General features: G+C 40.7%; 1 pseudogene across 1 annotated transcript; it reads right to left on the bottom strand.

The window, feature by feature from the left end:
• Positions 1 to 4,032: 4,032 nt before the first annotated feature.
• LOC308535891 (mediator of RNA polymerase II transcription subunit 6-like) lies at positions 4,033 to 4,758 on the bottom strand (annotated as a pseudogene). The gene has a single exon. The product of its transcript is annotated as a mediator of RNA polymerase II transcription subunit 6-like (transcript).
• Positions 4,759 to 24,991: the final 20,233 nt, after the last annotated feature.

Here is a 24,991-nt window from a genome sequence, read left to right as displayed (position 1 = left end):
CAGGGGGGGACTCAGAGCCACGGGTTTGTTTGCACATGGTCATTGCATCCTGTGTTCCTAGAGTGAGTCATTCTGACTCTGTAGGCTTGGAGAACCAGGGGTCACACATAGTACAGGATCATAGTCCTGGGGGAAGAAGTTTGCTCACTTCCAGGTGTACCTGCACCTAATGTGTACGTCTGTCTTGTTCCAGGAATCTTCAAAGAAGGGAATTCCACCATATTTTCTTGCCATCTGTTATGTTCGTCCCCATTCACACCATTCCTTCTTCATCATGGCTCAGGGAAAGCTAAGGTGGTCTGCATTCTCCTTCAGCAAGCTCTCTCAGAAAGCCCAATGGCACAGTTGTCCTCAGTTAATTTTCACTTTGATCTTAGCCTCACACAGACTCTGATATTAAAGTAGAAATAATGCTTTGTGACCTTTAACCAGGGCACTGCTGCTTCCCCACCCTCTCCCCTGGGGTTTGGTGAACCACACAGTTTTGTTCTGCAACATCCTTATTTCTGGACTTCTCTTTCCCAGCAGGGAGATGACTAATGCTAAAAGCCATGTATGACACCAAGGTTTACCAGGCACACCAAGTGCTCATTTGAGATGTACTTTCAAATAGTAATATCTGTGCTTGGAACCCAAGGTTAAATTTAGTTACCAAAAGAAGTCCCAACTTTGCCCCACCCCTCTTCAGTGCTGTGCCCTTCCCTTCCTGAGGATGCAGTGAGGACGAGTTCTGAAGTGAGCACAATGGTGCTTCTCAGAGGTTTCAGGCAGAGTGTCACCGAGTATGGTGACTGGAGGACCTTCTGAGGACAGCCTATTGTGGAGTGGGCTTGCAATGCACTCTTCACTGGCAGAGGCTGTCGCCACTTTTGCTCTGGAGAAAGTGAATTTCAATGGCAGCCTAGGGAGGGGCTGCAGTGGAGGTGGGGATGTCATAAAGAGAACTTTCTTTAATGTTCTCCAGATATTTTAAAATAGGCTTTACTCTGTGCTGCCATTCCACCCTGACGTCTGGGTGGCAGCTCAGGCTTTGAGGTTGTCACTACTCCCTGGTTGTGGCTTGGAGGAAGCCAAGGAACTGAAGGAACTCAAGGGTTGGTTTCACTTGTGTGGGAACAGTGACCACTAGCCTCCAAACTCTCATCCTCCAAACTCTCTGTCACAGCTAAGCCCAGTCACTGTCCTGGCCTGTAAAGAGGAAGAAACTTGGTCAGAACACACACAACATTAAAGACAGAAGGGGGCCAGAGTCATGGAGAGGCGCAGGAAGAGAGGGGCTGGGTGTTTGGACAAATTCAGGGTGGAGTGATACACTGTGGGGTGGGCTGGACAGAGACAGGGAGGACACTTCCGTACAGTGTGCTGTGGGCTGTGTCCAGAGAACTCCTAGGGTTTGGGGGAACAGGAGTAAAAAATTAGAGTTATTTTGAAATTCCTTTTGTTGGCAGAACTGTTTGTCGAGCTAATCCAGGAAGGTCCCGGCTCTATAAAGCCACACATTCAAGTGGGTGACAGGCCACTCATCTCCACAGGACAGTCTGGGAAGGGTTTCCACCTGGGCACTGAAGGACAAGAGCCCTGCAAGAAAGGTCAAAGGCTAGGGGGCCATTGGGGTTTGGGTTTATTGAACAGGCAAGGGTGAAAAGTGGCAGTGGTTGGGGTGGGAGTGGTGCTAGTTTACATGTAGATGTGTTTGCTATTAACTTCATTTTCTTCTGCCAGGAAAGCTGGAGTCCTGGGCCTGACTGCTGGGCTGGGTGTCTTCCCTGTATCCTTGGGTTGTCTCTGTTATTGGCACTGGAAATGAGGAGAATGCTAAGGTTTAATGTCCTTTTTATGGCCAGTTTTGGTTGCTGGAACCTTCCTCTTAGAAAAGATACTGGTTCGTGACTGAATGATCTCTACCCACAGAGAAAAACCATCTTCCTCAGAGGGTCTGGGTTGGTCTCTCTTTAAAGCAATGTGTGGCCTCCAAAGGCCCTTCATAAGATGGCTGAGAAAAATCAGAGCTAAAACACTAATGTTTTTCTCTATGTCTCTTTCTCTTCACAGATGAGTTGAAATTCTTGCTTTGGGCCATATGGTGTGGATATTCCAGAAGGAAATTATATAGTGCTCTCTGCTTCTACTCAACTGCTTTTCACTTTGTCAAGTGGACCCTTTGAAGCAGCCTTCTTACCTCAGATTCTGACATGAATAATTGTTTAATTGCCTCTCAGTCTATACAAGATAAAGAACCAGGCCTCAAATTTGTATAATTCTCTTAACCAAACAATAGTGGAACCACCCAGGGCAGGTTTCAAAGAAAGGAAACAATTTCTTACATATGTTAAACATTTTATTTTTTCTAAAGTCCTTTGCTCTGTAGTATTTTGTTAAATTGGATAATGCATATGAAGCACTGTGTAAATCATGTAACAATAAAGTAAGATTTTATAACAATTACTGGTTTGATTTTCTATATAAAAAGCTGAAGCTCAGAGAAGGGGAGTTACAGCCCCAAATCACAGCAGTTAAGCTAACACAGGTGGCCTGTCTCCTTACTCTGCCCACTCTCTGCTCTGTACCAGGCACTCCCCCTACAGAGGCTGGCTTCCGAGCAGACTGGTTTGACGTGGGCCCACAGGTATGTTTCCAGATCTGAGCTTCCAGGCACTGACCTCGCCATCTCCCCTTACAGGCTCAGGTGGAGATTTGCCTTTTTCCAGGTTTAGCTGCTGCCAATCACTCTTCAACAGAGCCCTTGCCCTCAAGCTGGGATAGAGGATTTGCTATATTCCCTAAATTTTAAAAAAATATGTTTCTTTTTCTTTTTTCTAATCCTCATCAGAGGATATGTTTTTTATTGATTTTTTTTGGGGGGGAGGGAGAGGGAGGGAGAGGAAAGGAGAGAGAGAGAGAGAGAGAGAGAGAGAGAGAGAGAGAGAGAGAGAACATGGGTGTAAAAGAGAAACATCAACCAATTGCCTCCAGTTCACATCCTGACTGGGAATAGAACCCACAACCTTTTTGGTGTACGCGATGATGCTCCAACGAACTGAGCCACCCAGGCAGTGCTGCTTTTTCTTTAAAAAATAAAACAACACGCCGAAACCGGTTTGGCTCAGTGGATAGAGCGTCGGCCTGCGGACTGAGGGGTCCCAGGTTCGATTCCGGTCAAGGGCATGTACCTGGGTTGCGGGCATATCCCCAGTGGGGGATGTGCAGGAGGCAGCTGATCGATGTTTCTCTCTCATCGATGTTTCTAACTCTCTATCTCTCTCCCTTCCTCTCTGTAAAAAATCAATAAAATATATTTAAAAAAAAAATAAATAAAACAACAAAAACTATCTCTGAAATAAGGTCACCAACCCATTTCTAGATTTAAAAAAAGCTATTAGCAAATCCTCATTTTTAGGTAGGATGTTGTCTTCAGCTTCATATGTGAAGGAGATGGCTTTAGGGCATTTCTGAGGGGGGCTGAAGAACCCACCATTCTCCCATCCTCTGCCAAAATGGAGCCTACCCTGGGAGGAAGCAGGATACAGGGCCAACGAATCAACACCAGGAACCCTGTGAAGGTTTTACTGGACAGGGACTGGGCCTACTGCAGGTCTGTTGGGGTCCAACCCCAGCAGGTCCAGGGGTTCCCAAAGGTGTGGACAGAGTCGGAGAAGAAGAAATGACACGGAGACAGCATTCAGTTGATCAGCAGCCTAGCCAGGTTCTGGGTTTTTTGTTTGTTTGTTTGTTTGTTTGTTTTTTCTAAATACTTTAATTTGGTTTCAAACATATGAAGGCAGTACACATGTGAGTGAGGAGGTTGCTCAAGTCCGTAGGGGAAAGGTTACAAAAGATACATACAAATATCCATCTCAAAAGCATGAGGGTCCTTATATCCTTTCTTAAAGAGCATAAAAAGCAAGCACATTCTATACAAATGAGAGTTGTGACAAAGAATTTCATAGTTCAAGAGCCTGTCACAGTATGAGGTATAATAATGGACAAGAAGTCTTACGAGCTTCTCTTGTCCAATACTCACTGAAGTCTCATTCATTTTTCAGGGGGACCTTCAGTGCTCACTGTCTGTTGGATGTTCTTTGTGGTCTCCTTCTCATCAGACTTCACAGTTTCTGGTGTAGGTTCTGCCTCTTTCTTTGTCTGATCCACTGGGACAGGCTTTTCTCCAGACTTTTACTGCACAAATTTGGGTGGAAATTTTTGTCTGAGGTCTAGGAGTAAAGTATCCACACATTGTCTCTGGAAAATAGAGCTTGGTTCTTCTTTCCTTTTGGTTTTAGGTTTAACTTTTCCTTGCTCTTCATGATCTTTGAAGTGCCACCTATACCCTTTGGAAGGATGATATCGACAGTATGACATAGCCTCATCAGAAGCTGTCTGAATGCCATGCACCGCAGTAAGCACTCTAGAGTTTATAACTGGTCCCAAGTCTGGTGCCTGGTAGATCACTCCAGCAATGATATAGTAATCAGCCAGTGGGATAACTTGGGCAGGGGACTGCCGCTGTTGCTTCTAGATGATAAAAAGAATGGGTTCTTGAGCATGTAAAAGGATGTATTCCACTCCAACCATCTGATTTAAGTGTTCTAATTTTAGTCTCTGCATTTTGACCACTTCATTATTACACGTTCTGTCGTAAAAAGGATTACTTCTTTCTGAAAAGTAATCTAGGACACTTCCACTGTTCAAAATGGGGATCCATGTACTGTCAACCCAAGAGATTCCCAGTAGATTATCTCAGATATCCACCGCCGCCATAATTCCAAGTGTTCCCGGTTTCTCCTTCTGGCGCAGAGAAGACGTAACCACTATGACGACGGAAGCAGAGGGTTGCTGGTCCTCAGGACCCTGAGGAGAAATGCAGAGGGGAGGACAGTGCAGGACCCACAAGAGGGCAGGGAAGGGGAGGAGGCCAGGAGTGCAGGGGAGCTCCAGGTTCTGTGTTTTATTGTCTTGTTACATCTGTATTTATACCAGTTGATTTTAATCCTATCAATTTCTATTCCAAAGGTTAGGGCGTTTCCTATCTCCATTCCAGGGAGTAAAGATTATGTAGCTTAAGCGTGATTGTTCGTAGTTAAAGTGATTAACTACCCGTCTGGCACTTAGTTAAGGGGTTTTATTCCCTCCCTAACTTCAGGGAAAAATCCCTACCTGGGGAAGCAACCTTTCTCGGAAAGGTGACCTTGGTTAAAACACATAGCGCCAAGAAGGGGAGCAAACATATTAAGAACAGTATGCCATATACGCCAGGTCCCTTGAAACATATGCTGTACAGATGTTTCTTTCCTGCAGTGACTGTGTCAAGCAGCAGGGATGGACCAGCTTCCGGCACAGGTCTGCCTCAAACCAGCCGCTAGGTAGCATGTGGGCTCTTGACTTTGTGCAGGAAAGATTTCATAACATGAGCCCAGGTGATTTTGAGAATATGTGTATTATAGCTGTGGACAGTGATAGGAAGGAAGGGCTTAGGACACAAGAAGCAACAGAAGAGAGCCTAGATGGAGCTGCTATTAGCTCACTGAAAAGTCAGAGAAAAGGGGGGCCTTAGAGACAGGATCAAAGGGTTTCTGAGCCTCATGGGGTCCCTTAGGATTTAGGAGTGAGCAGAGATACAAGGTGTGAGTGTGCTCTGTGAGAGAGTATTGTGAGTAGAGTATACTTGTTAAAGCTGGGAACAGTGAAACAAGGAAGGGCTTAAGATAGAAGAAGCAACAGAAGAGAGCCTAAGCTGGGCTGCTTTGGCTCACTGAGAAGTCAGAGAAAAAGGGGGCCTTGGAGACAGTTTCAGGGGGTTAACCTGGAACAAGCTGCCACTGCCTGCTGCTCCCCTGGTTGCAAGTTGCAAGTCTTATGGGAACCCTTAAAGTTTAGGAGAAAGAGATTCGAGGCATGGGTGTACTCTAGCGAGAGTGCGCTCATAGATCCTATGTCTTGAGGCTTTTTATCATTCTTGGGGGGAGGATCCTAGGGGAGGCCTTGAGGAGGGTCTTAGCAATATTCATTAGCATTCCAGGTGTGTCCTTCAATATGTTGATTCATCAAAATGTGCACATAGGGAAGTTAGGGTTACTATTTGGTTAGTTTTATTTTCAAAGAATGTCATCTAGGAGGGACTAGGACCTAACTGAGGCCAGTCTACCCCATGGCATTATGAAATATGTAAACCATTTTCTCTTAAGTATTCTTGGTTAGGGAAGACAAAATCTTGTGGTTCATTTGCTGGCTGTGAATTGCTGAAATTATTTGGCCTTGTTTAATTATTTTGTCTCAGTTTCCCTTATTCCACTTGTGAAGGCATTTCCCCTGCTTCTTACTATCCTGTCACAGGGGCAGTACAGGGGAGCCTGAGAGAAGAAGCTGGATGCCTTGAAGAGAGGGTTTCATGGGCATCAAAGGAAACCATCAGAGTGAAAGGCAACCTAAGAAGTGAGATTGCAAATCACATATCTGATAAGGGGTTAATATCCAGAATACACAAAGAACTCTTATAATTAGAAAACAATTCAAAAACAAACAACCCCAGTAAAAATTGTGCAAAGAACTTGAATAGACACTTCTTCAGAGAAGATATACAAAAGGCCAACATGCACACAAAAAGGTGCTCAACATCACTAGTCATTAGTGAAATGCAAATCAAAACTACAATGAAATGCTACTTCACACCCATTTGGGTGGCTGTTGTAAGAAAAACAAAAATCTCTTGACAAATGAGAGAATAGCAAGTGTTGGTGAGAATGTGGAGAAACTGGTACCCTTGTTCACTGCTGGTGGGAATATAAAATGGTGCAGTCACTGTGGAAAGAAGTATGGCAGTTTCTCAAAAAATTAAACAGAATTACCACAAGATTCAGCAATTGGACTTCTGCGTGTATACACAAAATAATTAAAAGCAGGGATTCAAATAAATGCAGAAGTGGGCAAAAATGATGCAAGGAGGGCCAATCAGAATGAATCTTCAGACTTTCCTTGGAAAGGCTGGGCAGGGATGCTGCCTCTTCTCTTCTGGACTAGAATGAGGAAATAGCTGCTGGAAGCCAGAGGGAACCTTAAGGGGAGTAAGCCTTATAAGGTGACACCGAAAAGGGCAAAGTGAAGAGCTAGAAAGAAATTGGATTCTCAGTGACATTGTTGAGCTACTGAGTCAAGCTTTGCCTGAAGTGAGCATTACCTCTAGCACTGTTGGTTACTTGACCTAACAAAATCCCTAATGGTTTAAGCCATTTTTAGTAAAGCTCTCTGTTACTTGTATTCTAACTGATAGAGTTTATTGATGATACATTAGTATACAACTTAACAGTTTACAAATCACAGTATCCAGCTTCATTATTACAACAGGGATATTCAGAAATTTATTTCAACAACATAAATGGATCTTGCGAATATTATGCTAAACAAAACAAGTCAGACAGAAAAGTTAAAAGCCTATGTTTTCACTCAGATGTGGGATATAAAACTGAAAGCAACAAATAAAAAATAATAATAATTAAAGCAAAAACCCTCATAGACATAAGCAGCAGAATGATAGTTACCAGAAGGAAGGGCAGAGGGTGTCAAATATTTGGTGATGAAAGAAAAATTGATCTTGGGTGTTGGGCACACAATGCAATCAATACACAGAAGATGTATCATAGAATTGTACACTTGAAATCTAGATAAACTTATTAACCCATGTCACCCCAATAAATTTAATTCGAAACAAAAGAAATACAAAAAGGAAAATAGAAACCATGAAGGCATTGCCCTAGATTAAACATGGTTAAGTAGAAAAGTTATGTGAGGACAGAAGGTATGGACATGTTTTAAAGTTCTCTTCTCAGGGTTTTTTACATTATTTGTCAACCAGATGTAATAAATATTTGTTAAATAAATAAATAAATCAAAGAATAGAGATGGGATGGTAAAAAGAGTGATAAGTTTTATTTTATTTTTTTGTTTTAGTCTTTATTGTTGAAAGTATTACATCTGTGCCTTTTTTCCTCTCATTGAGCTCATCTAGCCACTCCCACCTTCCACCCCAGGCCTTCACCCTAGTGCCTGTGTCCATTGGTTATGCATACATGCATGCAAGTTCTTTGGTTGATCTCTTCCCCTCCCACCACCCTCTCCTGGCTTCCCTCTGTGGTTCAACAGACTGTTCCATGCTTCCATGTCTCTAGATGTATTTTGTTCAACAGTTCGGTTTTGTTCATTAGATTCCACATATAAGTGAGCTTATGTGACACTTGTCTTTTTCTAACTGGCTTATTTAGCTTAGAATAATACTCTCCAGGTCTATCTATGCTCTTGAAAATGTTATTTTTTTTTACAGCCGCATAGTTATTCCTGCTGTAAATGTACCACAGCTATTTTATACACTCATCTACTGATGGGCACTTGGACCATTTCTAAATCTTAGTTATTATAAACTAGAGACTCGGTGCACAAAAATTTGTGCATTCGGGAGGGGGGGGGTCCCTCAGCCCAGCCTGCACCCATTCACAGTCCAGGACCCCTTGGGGGATGTCCACCTGTTGACTTAGGCCCACTGCCCGGGGGATCAGGCCTAAGCTTGCAGTCAGACATCCTTCTGGCAGCCAGGAAGCCCTCGGGGGATGTCCGACTAAAGGCTTAGGCCCCCAAGGGATCGGGTCTAAACGATTAGTTGGACATTCTTAGTGCTGCCACGGAGGTGGGAGAGGCTCCTGCCACCACCACTGCGCTGGCCAGCCATGAGCCAGCTTCTGGCTGAGTGGCACTCCCCATATAGAAGTGCACTGACCACCAGGGTGCAGCTCCTGCATTGAGCGTCTGCCCCTTGGTGGCCAGTGCGCATCATAGCAACTGGTCATTCTGCCATTCAGTCAATTTGCATGTTAGCCTTTTATTATTATTATTATATAGGATGTCCCTATTTCCCCCCTTTTGCCCCCTCTACCCAGCTCTTGCCCCCCACTTCTCTCTGGCCATCACCATACTGTTGTCTGTGTCCATGGGTTGTGCATATATTTTCTTTGGCTAATCCCTTCTTTAAATTCACTTCTTTGAATTTTTATTTTCAGATAAGTGCTTATAACTGCACTATTATATATTTTCTATTATATCATTTAGAATTAAGATATTTTTTAATTGAACCCTTGTAAATTTTAGCACAATTTAATAAATTATGCTAGAAGCAATTAGGAGATTTTTAATGTAATGCATACACATTTCAATTAATATTTTATTAATTTTTAATTTTTTAATATTTTAATTTGAAATAATCTCATACATGTAAAAAAAAACCTATAAAATACTACAGCATATTATATGTACCCTTCACCCAATTTCTTAGGTGTTAATAATGTAAACATAACCATTATACAACTAACAAAATTTGGACTATATTTTTCTTATAATCTCTTTAATGTTACTTAATCCATTTACTTTGTTTTTGTTAATCTTCACCCAAGGGTATGTTTCCATTGAATTTTAGAGAGCGTGAAGGGAAAGGGAGCGACACATTGATTGGTTGCCTCCTGCACATGCTTTGATAGGGACTGGGGATCAAGCCAGCAACTGAGGTACATGCCCTTGACTGGAATCGAACCTGGAACCCTTCAGTCCATGGGCTAATGCTCTATCCACTGAGCAAAATAGGCTGCAGCTTAATTCATTTACTTTTAATCTATATGTGTCTTTATATTTAAAGTGGGTTTTGTTTTTGATTCACCCTCATAATCTGTCTTTTAATTGATGCATTTATGCCATGACTTTCAGAGTGCTCACTGATAGAGTTACTACCATATCAGGTAGCTGCTGGGGCTTCTGGGGCGGGCCTGCCTTGCCACCCGGGACCCACTGATGGGGTCCCAGGCGGCCGGCCTGCCCTGGATGGTGGTGCACTGGCAGTTCGCACTGTCCCACCCTGCCTGCAGTATGCAAATTAGCCACCATCTTTGTTGGCAGTTAATTTGCATATCACACTGATTAGCCAATGGGAGGCATAGCAAAGGTATGGTCAATTATCATGTTTGTCTATTATTAGATAGGCTTGTGGTGCTATGAACATAGGGGTGCATATATCCTTTCTGACTGGTGTTTTGGGTTTCTTGGGATATAGTCTTAGAAGTGGGATCACTGGGTCAAATGTCAGTTTCATATTTAATTTTTTGAGGAAACTCCATACTGTTTTTCACAGTGGCTGCACTAGTCTGTATTCCCACCAGCAGTGTACTAGGGTTGCCTTTTCTCCACATCCTCGCCAGCATTTGTCATTTGTTGACTTGTTGATGATAGCCATTCTGACAGGTATGAAGTGATATCTCATTGTCATTTTAATATGCATCTCTGATGATTAGTGAATGAGCATTTTTTCTTGGTCTTCTGTATTTCACTTAGGTCCTTTGCTTATTTTTTTTTAATTGTGTTGTTGGTCTTCCTTTTGTTAAGTGGTATTAGTTCCCTGTATATTTTGGAAATTAACCCCTTATTAGATGTATCATTGGCAAATATGTTCTCCCATGCAGTGGGCTCCCTTTTCATTTTGTTGATGGTTTCTTTCGCTGTGCAGAACCTTTTTATTTTGATATAGTCCCATTTGTTTATTTTTTCCCTCAGTTTTCTTTACCTTAAATGTATCGGTAAACATATTGCTATGAGAGATTTCTGAGATTTTGCTGCATATGGTTCTTCAAAGATTTTTATGGTTTCACGTCTCACATTTAAGTCTTTTATCCATTTTGAGTTTATTCTTGTGTATGGTGTAAGTTGGTGGTCTACTTTCATTTTTTTTGCATGTACCTGTCCAATATTCCCAAAATCATTTATTGAAGAGACTGTCCTTGCTCCATTGTATGCTCTTGCCTCCTTTCTTAAATGTTATTTGAGTGTAATGGCTTGGGTTAATTTCTGGGTTCTCTGTTCTGCTCCATTGATCTATATGCCTGTTCTTGTGCCAGTAGCAGGCTTTTTGATTACAGTGGGGCTTTATAGTACAACTTGATATCTGGTATTGTGAATCCTCCAACTTTGTTCTTCTTTCTCAAGATTGTTGTGGCTATTTAGGGTCTTTTTTGGTTCCATGTAAATTTTTGGAATATTTTTTCTAGATCTGTGAAATATGCCATTGGAAATTTAATAGGGAGTGCATTGAACCTATAGATTGCTTTGGGTAGAATGGACATTTTAATATGTTGATTCTACCAATCTATGAACATGGTATATTCTTCCACTTGTTTATATCTTCCTCTAGCTCTTTTTTCAACATCCTGTAGTTTTCCAAGTATAGGTCTTTTACTTCCTTGGTTAAGTTTATTCGTAAGTATCTTATTTTTTGTTGTTGATGCAATGGTAAATGGGATTTTTTTTAAAGTTTATCTTTCTGAGAGTTCACTGTTGGTGTATAAAAATGCCGTAGATTTCTGGATGTTAATTTTGTATACTGCTACATTGCTGAATTTATTTATTAAATCTAGTAGTTTTTTGATGGAGTTTTTAGGGCGTTCTATGTACTATATCGTGTCATTTGTGAATAATGATAGTTTTACTTCCTCCTTTCCAATTTTATGTCTTTTATTTTTCTTCTTGTCTGATTGCTATGGCTAGGACTTCCAGTATGATGTTGAACAAGAGTAGTGAACGTGGGCATCCTTGTCTTGTTCCTATCCTTAGAGAAAATGTTTTTAGCTTCTGCCCATTGAGTATAATGTTGACTGTATGTTTGTCATAAATGGCTTTTATTATGTTGAGGCATGATCCTTCTATTCCAACTTTGCTGAGAGTTTTTATCAAAAATGGGTGTTGGATTTTGTTGAATACTTTTTCTGCATCTATTGATATGATCAGTGATTATTGTCTTGCAATATGTTTATGTGATGTATCACATTTATTTATTTGCGAATATTATACCAGCCTTGCATCCCCAGAATAAATCCCACTTGATTGTGGTGTATGATCTATTTAATGTGTTACTGTATCCAATTTGCTAATATTTTGTTGAGGATTTTAGCATGTATGTTCATCAGGGAAATTGGCTTGTAATTCTTTCTTTGTCATGTCTTTATCTGGTTTTGGAATTAGAGTAGTGCAATCCTTATAGAAAGATATTGGAAGTGTTCTTTTCTCTTGAATGAATTTTTTTGGAATAGTGTGAGAAGGTTAGGTGTTAGTTCTTCTTTGAATATTTGGTAAAACTGTGTGAAGCCATCCATACCAGGGCTTTTCACCAGGAGATTTTTGATCACTGCTCTATTTCATCAGTTGTTATTGTCTTGTTCAGGATTTCTGATTTTTCCTGATTCAGTTTTGGAAGATCATATTTTTTCAGGAATATGTCCATTTCATCTTGTTGAGTTTGTTGGAATAAAGTTGTTCATAGTATTTTCTTATGATCCTTTGTGTTTCCATGGGGTCAGTTATTACTTCACCCCTTTAGTTTCTGATTTTGTTTATTTGAGTCCTCTCTTTTTTTATTGTTTTATTGCTTAAATTATTACAAAGAGTATTATATATGTCTCCTTTTTTTCCCCGCCCTTGACAATCCCTGGCCTCCCCTACCCCTCAGTGTCTTATGCCCATTGGTTATGCTTATATGCATGCATATAAGTCCTTTGGTTGATCTCTTACTGCCCCCCTCCTGCCCCCCAACCCTCCCTTGCCTTCCCACTATACTTTGACAGTCTGCTCAAGTCTGCTCTGCCTCTGTATCTATTTTTGTTCATAATTTTATAATGGTCTTTATTATCCATAAATGAGTGAGATAATGTGGTATTTTTCTTTCATTGACTGGCTTATTTCACTTAGCATAATGCTCTCCAGCTCCATCCATGCTGTTGCAAATGGTAAGAATTCCTTCTTTTTTAAGCAGCATAGTATTCCATCGTGTAGATGTACCACAGTTTTCTAATCCATTCATCTACTGATGGGCACTTAGGCTATTTCCAGATCTTAGCTATGGTGAATTGTGCTGCTATGAACATATGGGTGCATATATCCTTTCTGATTGGTGTTTCTGTTTTCTTGGGATATATTCCTAGAAGTGGGATCATGGGGTCAAATCATTTTTAGTTTTTTGAGGAAACTCCATACTGTCTTCCATAGAGGCTGCACCAGTCTGCATTCCCACCAGCAGTGAATGAGGGTTCCTTTTTCTCCACATCCTCTCCAGCACTTGTCGTTTGTTGATGATAGCCAGTCTGACAGGTGTGAGATGGTACCTCATTGTTGTTTTGATTTGCATCTCTTGGATGATTAGTGACTTTGAGCATGTTTTCATATGCCTCTTGGCTTTCTGAATGTCCTCTTTTGAAAGGTGTCTATTTAGGTCCTTTGCCCATTTTTTGATTGGATTGTTTATCTTCCTTTAGTTAAGTTGTTTGAGTTCCCTATAAATGTTGGAGATTAAACCCTTATCAGTGATAACATTGGCAAATATGTTCTCCCATGCAGTGGGCTTTCTTGTTGTTTTATTGATGGTTTCTTTTGCTGTGCAGAAGCTTTTTATTTTGATGTAGTCCCCTTTGTTTATTTTCTCTTTAGTTTCCAATTCCCTAGGAGCTGTATCAGTGAAGAAATTGCTTCGGCATATGTCTGAGATTTTGTTGCCTTTGGGTTCTTCTAGTATTTTTATGGTTTCCTGTCATATATTTAAGTCCTTTATCCATTTTGAGTTTATTTTTGTGTATGGTGTAAGTTGGTGGTCTAGTTTCATTTTCTTGCATGTATCTGTCCAATTTTCCCAACACCATTTATTGAAGAGACTATCTTGGCTCCATTGTATGTTCTTGCCTCCTTTGTCAAATATTAATTGAGCATATTGGTTTGGGCCGATTTCTGGGCTCTCTATTCTATTCCATTGATCTATATGTCTGTTCTTGTGCCAGTACCAGGCAGTTTTGAGAACAGTGGCTTTGTAATACAGCTTTATATCTGGTATTGAGATCCCACCTACTTTGTTCTTTCTCAGGATCACTGCAGCTATTCGGGGTCTTTTATTATTCCAGATGAATTTTTGGAGAGTTCGTTCTAGATCTCTGAAGTATGCCATTGGTATTTTAATGGGAAGTGCATTGAATTTATAGATTGCTTTGGGTAGTATGGACATTTTAATGATGTTGATTCTACCAATCCAAGAACATGGTGTGTTCTTCCATCTGTTAATGTCTTCCTTTATCTCTTGTTTCAACATCCTGTAGTTTTCTGAGTAGAGGTCTTTTACCTCTTTAGTTAAGTTTATTCCTAGGTAGCTTAATTTTTTTTGGTGCGATGGTAAATGGGATTGTTTCTTTAGTCTCTCTTTCTGTAAGTTCACTATTGGTATATAGAAATGACATAGACTTGTTGGCGTTAATTTTGTATCCTGTTACATTGCCAAGTTCATTTATTAAGTCTAATAGTTTTTTGAAGGAGTCTTTAGAGTTTTTTATGTATAATATCATGTCATCTGCAAATAAGGACAGTTTTACTTCTTCTTTTCCAATTTGGATGCCATTTATTTCTTCTTCTTGTCTAATTGCAATGGCTAATACTTCCAGTACTATGTCGAACAGGAGTGGTGAGAGTGGGCATCCCTGTCTTGTTCCTGTTCATAGGGGAAATAGTGTTAGTTTTTGTCCATTGAGTATGATGTTGGCTGTGGGTTTGTCATATATGGCTTTTATTATGTTGAGGTAATAATATTACCTTGCTGAGAGTTTTTATCAAATACCTATTCCCACCTTGCTGAGAGTTTTTATCAAAAATGGGTGTTGAATTTTGTCAAATGCTTTTTCTGCATCAATTGATATGACCATGTGGTTTTTTTCTTTCAATTTGTTTATGTGATGTATCACGTTTATTGATTTGAGGATATTGTACCATCCTTGCATCCCTGGGATAAATCCTACTTGGTTATGGTGTATGATCTTTCTGATGTACTGCTGGATCCAATATGCTAGAATTTTGTTGAGGTTTTGGCGTCTATGTTTATGAGGGATATTGGCCTGTAATTCTCTTTCATTGTGTTGTCTTTACCTGGTTTTGGTATTAGGGTGATGCTGGCTTCATAGAATGAGCTTGGAAGTGTTCCTTCCTCTTGAACTTTTTGTAGTAGTCTGAGGAGGATAGGTTTTAGTTCTTCCTTGAATGTTTGTTAAAACTCCCCTGTGAAGCCATCTGGTCCTGGGTCTTTGTTTGATGGAAGCTTTTTGATGACTGCTTCAATTTCTTCCATAGTTATTGGCCTGTTGAGATTTTTAGATTCTTCCTGATTGAGTTTTGGAATGTTGTATTTTTCTAGGAATATGTCCATTTCCTCCAAGTTGTCTAGTTTGTTGGAGTAGAGCTGTCCATAGTATTTGTTAACAATCATTTGTATTTCTGTGGGGTCTGTTGTTATTTCGCCTCTATCATTTCTGATTTTGTTTATTTGGGTCCTCTCTCTCTGCTTCTTGGTGAGCCTGGCTAGAGGTTCATCAATCTTGTTTATCCTTTCAAAGAACCAGCTCTTGGTTTCATTGATTTTCTGTATTGTTTTTTTGGTCTCTATGTCATTTATTTCTGCTCTAATCTTTATTATCTCCTTCCTTCTGCTCACTCTGGGCTTATCTTGTTGCTCTCTTTCTAATTCTTGAGTTGTAGAGTTAGATGATTTACTACCATTTTTTCTTGTTTGTTGAGATAGGCCTGTAGAGCTATAAACTTCCCTCTCAGGACTGCTTTCATTGTGTCCCAAAGGTTTTGGATTGTTGTGTTTTCATTATCATTAGTTTCCAGGATGTTTTTAATTTCTTCTTTGATCTCATTGGTAACCCAATCAATATTTAATAACATGCTATTCAGCTTCCAAGTGTTTGAGTATTTTGAGTTGTTTTTATTGTAGTTTATTTCTAATATTATGCCTTTGTGGTCTGAGAAGATGCTTCGTATGATTTCAATCTTCTTGAATTTGGGGAGACTTTGTTTGTGACCCAATATGTGGTCTCCTTTTGAAAATGTCCCATGAGTACTTGAGAAGAACGCATATATTCCGTGGCGTTGGCGTGAAATGTTCTGAAGATGTCAATTAGGTCCATCTGATCTCGTGGATTGCTGTTTCTTTGCCGATTTTTTGTCTAGAGGATTTATCCAGTGATGTCAGTGGTGTATTAAAGTCCCCTACTATGATTGTATTGTTGTCAATCTCTCATTTGATATCTTCCAGGAGTTTTTTTATGTATGTGGGTGCTCCTGCATTGGGTGCATATATGTTTATCAGGATTATATCTTCTTGTTGTATTGATCCCTTTAGTATTATGAAGTGGCCTCCCTTATCTCTTGTTATGGCCTTCACTTTGAGGTCTATTTTGTCCAATATAAGTATTGCTACCCCAGCTTTTTTTTCATTTCCATTTGCCTGAAAGATATTTTTCCATCCCTTCACTTTCTGTGTGAGTCCCTTCTTCTGAGGTGGGTCTCTTGTAGACAGTAACTGTATGGGTCATGTTTTTTTTTTATACATTCAGCCACTCGATGTCTTTTGATTGGAGCATTTAGTCCGTTTACATTTAAAGTTATTATTGAAAGGTACTTGTTTGTAGCCATTTCTATTTTTTGTAGCTGTTTTCTTTCTGAGCTTTTTATTTCTTCTTTTTTACACCAGTCCCTTTAGCATTTCTTGCATTGCTGGCTTGATGGTGATAAACTCCCTTAGCCTTTTTTTGTCTGTGAAGCTTCTTATTTCCCCTTCAATTTTGAATGATAGCCTTGCTGGATAGAGTATTCTTGGGTTCAGTCCTTTGCTTTGCATCACTTTGTGAATTTCCGTCCATTCTTTTCTGGCCTGATTTGTTTCTGTTGTGAAATCATTCGATAATCTAATGGGAGATCCCTTGTATGCAACTTTCCGTCTCTCTCTTGCAGCCTGCAAGATTCTCTCTTTGTCCTGAACATTTGCCATGTTAATTATGATGTGTCTTGGTATGGGTCTTTTCGGGTTCACCTTGTTTGGGACTCTCTGGGCTTGTGTGACTTTTTTCTCCCCCACCTCAAGGAAGTCTTCTGATATTATTTCTTCAAATAGGTTTTCTAAGTCTTGTTCCTCTTTCTGTTGTTCTGGCACCCCTATTATTCGTATGTTGCTTTGTTTCATGTTGTCCCATATCTCCCTTAGGCTCTCCTCCTGTCTTTTATTTTTTTTTCTCCAATTGCAGTTCAGTTTGGGTGTTTTTTGTTTCCCTGTCTTCTAATTCGCTAATTTGGTCCTCCACTTCTCCTAGTCTACTGTTGAAACTTTCAATGGTGTTTTTTATTTCAGCTATATCACTCTTCATTTCTTCTTGCTCCTTACATAATTTATTGATTTTTTTCATCTGTTTCTTCTTGCTTCTTGCATAAGTTGTTGATTTTTTCCTCCATCTGGTTTATGCATTCTAGGACCCTTAATCTGAATTCTTTTTCTGTCATGCTGCATGCCTCAGTTTCACTTAGCTGCCTTTCTGGTGAGTCCTCCTTTTCTTTCCTTTGGGGATTTCTTTGTCTACCCATATTTGATCTCACCGACATATCTAGATGTTGAGTCATTCAGGGGCTGCTCCTTGGGTGGCAGTGGCTCCTCGGGCTGTGGTTGCTCCTCTGGCAGTTGTTGTAGCAGCTGCTCCTCAGTTGGCAGGAGCTCCTGTGGTGGGTGCTGTTCACCACTGTGGTGGCTCCTCTGGCTGGTGCGGAGAGGCTTCACACACAGCTGCTGTTCCTCAGACAGAGGATGTACTGATCACGAGGCTGCTGTTCCTTGGATGGGGCTGGCTACACATGCAGCTGCTACTCCTTGAACTGGGGCGGACTGCTCATGTGGCTGCTGATCCTTGAATGGGGGCTGGTTGCATGCTGCTGTTGTTCCTCTGATGTGGTGGGCTGCTTGTGGGGCTACTTCTCCTAGGACTGGCTGCTGCTCGTCAGACAGGTGCAGGCTGTTTTGGCTCTGCTCCTTGGACCGGTGCATGCTGCATAGAGCTACCACTCCTCGGATGTGGGAGGTCTGCTCGTGTGGTTGCTGGTCCTCGGACCCGGGTGGGCTGCCACTGCTCCTTGAATGGGGCTTGGCCGCTCGCAGAACTGCTGCTCCTTGGATGGGGGCAGGCTGCTCACACAGCTGCTGTTCCTTGGATTGGGCAGGCTGCTCGTGCGGCTGCTGCTGCTTGGGCGAGGGCAAGATGCTTGTGCAGCTGCTGCTCCTCAGACTAATGCAGGGTGTGGGTTGTGCACAGCTGCTGCTCCTTGGATATGGGCAGGCCATGCAAGGCTGCCTCTCCTCAGACGTAGGAAGACTGCTCGTGTGGCTGCTGCTCCTTGGACAGGTCGGACTGCTCGTGTGGTTGCTGCTCTTTGGACGGGGAAGCGGGCTGCTCACACAGCTGCTGCTCCTTGGACAGGGGCAGGCCACATGAGGCTGCTGCTCTTAGGCTCGAGGCAGGCTGCTCACGGGGCTGATGCTCCCTGGACAAGAGCGCGCCGCTCACGTCTGGGTGCTCTCTTTGTTTCTTGATGAGTCTAGCTAGAGGGCCATCAATATTTTTTATCTTTTCAAAGAACCAGCTCTTGGTTTTATTGACCTTTTTATTGTTTTCTCAGTCTGGTTGTCATTTATTAATGTTCTGATCTTTATTATTTCCTTCCTTCCACTTACTCTGGGCTTTTCTTGTTGTTCTCTTTCTAATTCTTTTAAGTGGTAGGGTTAGATAACTTATGAAAAGTATTTCTTGTTTTTTTGAGGCCTGTGATGCTATGAACTTCTCTATCAGGACTGCTTTCACTATGTCCTAAAGATTTTGGTTTGTTGTATCTTCATTTTCATTTGTTTCCAGGATGTTTTTTATTTCTTCTTTGATCTCTTTGGTAACACATTCATTGTTTAATTGCATGTTATTGAGCCTGCATGTGTTTGAATGTTTTTGAGTGTTTTATTATAGTTGATTTCTAGTTTCATGCCATTGTGATCTGAGAAGATGCTTGATATGATTTCAATCTTCTTGTACTTGTGGAGACTGAGTTTGTGTCCTAACATGTAGTCTGTTTTTGAAAATGTCCCATGTGCACTTGAGAAGAATTTATATTCTGTAGCTTTGGGGTGAAATTTTATGAAGATGTCAATTAATTCCATCTTATCTAGTGAGTCATTTAGGATTGATGTTTCTTTGCTGATTTTTTAGTCTAGAAGATTTATCCAGTGATGTCAGTGGGGTATTAAAGTCCCCTACTGTGATTGTATTGATATTAACCTCTCCCTTGATATCCTCCATAAGTTTTTATATATTTGGATGCTCCTATGTTGGGATCATATGTGTTTATCAGTGTATATCCTCTTGTTTTAGTGATCCCTTTAGTATTATGAAGTGGCCTTCAATGGCCCTTGTTATGTCCTTCACTTTGAATTCTATTTTTTTTCAGATATGAATATTGCTATCCAGCCTTTTTAAAATTTCCATTTGCCTGGAAAATATTTTTTTCCATCCCTTCACTTTCACTCAGTGTGTCTTTTGTTCTCAGGTTGGTCTCTTCTAGACAGCACATATTTGGTCATGTTTTTGTGTCCATTCAGCTACCATTTAAGCCATTTATAATTGAGGTTACTATTGATGGGCACTTATTTATTGCCATTCTTATTCTTTTTTTTCTTCCTTTATTGATTAAGATATTACAAATGTGTCCTTATCCCCCCAAAGTCCCCTCATCCCCCCAATCCTGCCCTCACACTCACCTCTGTAGTCCACATCCATCACTTATGCTTATATGCATGCATACTAGTCCTTTGTTTAATATCTCCCACTCACCCCCACCCTCCCCTATCTTCCCTCTGAGTTTTGAGCATCTGATAGATGCTTCTCTGTCTGTACATCTGTTTTTGTTCTTCAGTTTATGTTGTTCATTATAATCCACAAATGATTGAGAGCATGTGATATTTATCTTTCTCTGACTGACTTATTTCACTTAGCATAACGCTCTCCAGCTCCATCCATGCTGTTGCAAATGGTAGGAGTTCCTTCCTTTTTACAGCAGCATAGTATTCCATTGTGTAGATGTGCCAAAGTTTTTTAATCCATTCATCTGCTGATGGGCACTTAGACTGATTCCAAATCTTAGTTATTGTAAATTGTGCTGCTATGAACATAGGGATGCATATATCCTTTCTGCTTGGTGTTTCTTGTTTCTTGGGATGTATTCCTAGAAGTGGGATCACTGGGTCAAATGGAAGTTCCATTTTTAGTTTTTTGAGGAAACTCCATACTGTTCTCCACAGTTGTTGCACCAGTTTGCAGTCCCATCAGCAGTGAATGAGGGTTCCTTTTTCTCTGCATCCTCGCCAGCATTTGTCATTTGTTGATTTTTTGATGATAGCCATTCTGACAGGTGTGAAGTGATACCTCATTGTCATTTTGATTTGCATCTCTTGGATGATTAGTGACTTTGAGCATGTTTTCATATGTCCCTCACTCTTATGTATGTCCTCTTTCAAAAAGTGTCTATTCTTATTCTTTATGCCTGTGTTCCCTTTCTCTCTATTTTTTCTTCTTACAACAGTCCCTTTGCATTTCTTATAGTGCTGGTTTGGTGGTACTAAACTCTTTTAGCCTATTTTTGTCTGCAAAGCTCTTTATTTCACCTCTAAGTTTGAATGATAGCCTTGCTGGATAGAGTAGTCTTGAGTTCAGTCCCTTGGTTTTCATTACTTTGTATTCTTCAGTGCCATTGCCTTTTGGTCTGAAGAGTTTCTATTGAGAAGTCAGATGACAATCTAATGGGAAGTCCCTTGCAGGTAACTTTCTCTCTTGCAGCCTTTAAGATTATTTCTTTGTCTTTAATGTTTGCTATTTTAATTAATATGTGCCTCGATGAGGGTCTTTTGGGGTTCATCATGGCTGGGACTCTATTTATTTCCTGAACTTGAGTGACTTTTTTCTACACCAGGTTAGAGAAATTTTTCTACCATTACTTCTCAAAACAGGTTCTCCATTTCTTGCTTGTATTCTTCTCCTTCTGGTACCTCTATGATGAGAATGCGGTTACCTTTCATGTTGTTCCAAAGCTCCCTAAATTCTCCTCTTGCTTTTTAATTTTTTTTCCCCATTTGCTGCTCTTGAATGTGTGTTGTTGTTTTTATACCTTGTCTTCTAATTCACTGATTTGGTCCTCAGCTTCTTGCAGTATACTATTTAATCCTTTCAAGATGTTATTTATTTCAGCTATGTCATTCCTCATTTCCAATCGATTCTTATTTATTCTTTCAACCCCTCTTTTCATGTTGGTGTAACTCTCATTAAGTTCCCTAATTTTCTCATAATTCTCATTGAGTTGCTTGCAGTTCTCACTGAATTGTTTTAGTACCTTTATCATCACTACTCTGAATTCTTTTTTTTGTTTGTTTTATTTTTGTTTTATTAAATCTTTATTGTTCAGATTATTACATTTGTTCCTCTTCCCCCCCCCCATGACTCCCCTCCTTCCAGTTCCTACCCCACCCTCCGCCCTCACTCCCCACCCACTGTCATCCATAGGTGTACAATTTTTGTCCAGTCTCTTCCCGCAATTCCCACACCCCTTTACCCCCCAAGAATAGTCAGTCCATTCCCTTTTTATGTCCCTGATTCTATTATATCAACAGTTCATTCTGTTCATCAGATTATTTATTCACTTGATTCTTAGATTCCCTTGTTGATAGATGCATATTTGTTTTTCATAATTTGTATCTTTACCTTTTTCTTCCTCTTCCTCTTCTTAAAGGATACCTTTCAGCATTTTATATAATACTGGTTTGGTGGTAATGAACTCCTTTAGCTTTTCCTTACCTGTGAAGCTCTTTATCTGACCTTCAATTCTGAATGATATCTTTGCTGGATAAAGTAATCTTGCTTGTAGGTTCTTGGCATTCATCACTTTGAATATTTCTTGCCACTCCCTTCTGGCCTGCAAAGTTTCTGTTGAGAAATCAGCTGACAGTCGTATGGGTATTCCCTTGTAGGTAACTGAGTTTCTTTCTCTTGCTGCTTTTAAGATTCTCTGTTTGTCTTTTGCTCTTGGCATTTTAATTATGATGTGTCTTGGTGTGGGCCTCTTTGGATTCCTTTTGTTTGGGGTTCTCTGCGCTTCCTGGACTTGTAAGTCTACTTCTTTCACCAGGAAGGGGAAGTTTTCCGTCATTATTTCTTCAAATAGGTTTTCAATATCTTGCTCTCTCTCATCTTCTAGCACCCCTATAATTCTGATGTTGGTAAGCTTGAAGCTGTCCCAGAGGCTCCTTACACTATCTTCCTATTTTCGGATTCTTTTTTCATTTTGCTTTTCCGGTTGGATGTTTTTTGCTTCTCATTTCAAATCATTGACTTGATTCTTGCGCTCCTCTGGTCTGCTGTTGGGAGTCTGTATAATATTCTTTATTTCAGTCCATGTATGCTTAATTTCTAGTTGGTTCTTTATCACAACATCGAGGGTCTCATTAGATTTCTTGTAGATCTCAAAAAGTTTATCGGCGGCTTCTAGGCAGTTCTTGAGAGACCTTAAAAGTGTGGTTCTGAACTCAATATCCTCCATTGACAGTTTTGTCCTGTTTCTTTGTCTCCACATTTTTTATGCTTTGTTGGTGCACCCCCTAGTGGTCTTTGTGCGCAGTCTTGTTGTAGTTAAGCCTTGATTGTTGTAGTTAATACTGGGGGGATTTGACCTCCAGGCCAACTGGCTGTGAGAGTCAGCTGTGTCTGCAGTGGGAAAACTTCTGTCCTCTGGGGAGGTGCTAATCTAGCCTTTACCTGAGGCTATCCGGCAAATGGCTCTGTGCAGGGCTTGGGCAGGGCGGGTTGCACAGGACCAACAGGGCAGGTGGAGGGAGCAGTTATGGCTGCTCTCAGTCCCGTCCCCAGAGGCTCTGCCTCTCAGAGTCCCAGCAACCGCTGCAAACCTCGGAGAGAAAGCTGCCCTCAAGTTCCGACAATGCCAGGCAGTCCCGCTTCTCCCGTTTGAGTCTGGGTCCTAGAGACTCGCCCAGAACTGGAGCTCAGAGTGTGCGACTCCCTCAAGATTGAAATAGACAACCACACTCTCAGCCACCAGCCCGCTCCACTAGCACCTCCGCACCTTTGTATTTTCCGCACTGCGCCTCCTCTGAGTCTCGGTATGCTGTTCTCTTTCTTTCTATCTGAAGAATTTCTCCTCAGCCAGCTTTCCTGTGGTTCTGGGTGATGTCCGTTCTGTCTTTTAGGTGTATTTTTGAAGTGGTTGTTTGAGGCAGCAAACTCTGGTGTTTACCTATGCCGCCATCTTGGTTTCTCCCTCACTACTCTGAATTTTTTATCTGACAAATTGCTTACCTCCATTTCATTTAGTTCCATTTCTGACAATCCCTCCTTTTCTTTCATTTGGGAGTTGTTTCTTTGTTGTCCTTTTGTATTTGTTTCTACATATTAGATAAAACTGCTATGCCTCCCACATTGTTGCAGTGGTCTTATGTAGGTATTTTGTGAGACCCAGTGGGGCAGTCTCTTAGATCTCCTGGGCATGGTGCTCTAGGAAAGCCCCTTACTTGAGTTATATGGGTTCTCCTGTTGTAATTGGGTTTTTATTGTTATTCTTCCATTTGTGGATAGAATCTCCTCTCAGCTGTTGTGGAGGTGATGATCTAACAGAACAAAATACAACAAAACAAAACTCAAAACAGAAGAAATAAAACAAAAACATAAACAAGACCCCTACAGCATCAACAAACGGAACCACCAGAGAAGAGAGAATTAGAAAAGAGAAATAAGAGCAAGAATTATAGAAAAAATAAAGTAACAATGTGAGGAGAAAACACAACAAAGCAAAAAAAAAAAAAGGCACAAATAAAAGCGACCAAGAAAAGGGGGGAAAATACGTAGATGCAGAGCTGAAATAAAGTAAATAAGAATAAATAATTAGAGGAATAGGGGAAGGAAAATGGTTTAAAATAAAGAAGGGAGAAAAGAAATTAAAAGACAAAAAACTTTAAAAATGAAAATAGAGGAGAAAGCAGATAGATCTAAAATAAGAAAAAGAAAATGATGAGACAGCAGGAGTAAAGGAAAAAAGAATGAAAAGAGAGAAAAAAGTTAATAGTGAAAAAAAGAAAACAATTGACTAGGAAAAGGGAAGAGGAAAATTAGATATATGAATGAAACAACAGAGACTAGAATAATAACTAATCAATAAAGCAGACAGATAAAGAAGATAAATTTAAAAAGGGGAAAAATAAAGGAAAGAGAAAACCTCATAAAAGAAAAGAGAAGAAAAAGGGAGAAAAAAGGAGAAAAGAAAAAAAATGGAGAAAAATTTTTTTAAAGTAAAAAAAAAAAGTGAGATAGGGTTCATTTCAGCAGAGTTTAATGCCCCATGGGAGCTCACTTTGGATCCCACTCTTCTATTCTGTCTGCAAATTCTGGGCTTCATTTAGGTACTTAGGTGTTAACCACTGTCAGGCACTGTCTTTTGGCTTTCAGCAACCTGCTTGAACCCTTAGCTGATCCACCAATCCACCACTTGTGTCTGTCTCCATAGGCCTTGGTTGCTAGCAGGAGGGGCCAATCTGCCCTCTAAAGTAGGTTTGTTATCAGCATGGGACCCAGGGCTGGGTCAGCGCACTTCCCCTGGTTTCTCAGCCTCTACCTCTGCCTGCCTTTGCCTGCTAGCCAGCTGTCAGTCTTAATCACTCAAATGTCTGCTTCTGAAAGTTTTTAGGTGGGGGAGGTGCTGTTTAGCTTTCAGAGAATATGGTGGGTGTGTTTCTCTTTCCCAGAGCTAGTCTTCTGCGAGTGGCCCAAAATATTACTCTGCCCTTGGCTAGACAGAGATCCTTGTATAGAGACCAATGGGATTGGCTGGGAACCTGGAGTTTTTATCAGTTCTTCTGTGTGTGGGAAATATCAATCTGGTTCCCAGGATAGTGGGGTGGACGGCCCCTCCCTTAATTCAGTCACTGAGGGCTCCTGGAGCTTGGCCTCTGCTTTTGTTTCTTCTGAAAAGCTAAACATGCAGGGTGTGGCATGCAGGGCACCTGAGGGTGGGGCAGGCTGAATTA

The sequence above is a fragment of the Myotis nattereri genome (genome assembly GCF_964212035.1).
Source record: "Myotis nattereri genome assembly, chromosome: 2".
Taxonomy (NCBI): Eukaryota; Metazoa; Chordata; class Mammalia; order Chiroptera; family Vespertilionidae; genus Myotis; species Myotis nattereri.
Note: the sequence above shows the minus strand (reverse complement) of the source record. Positions and strands in the feature narration are given on the sequence as shown.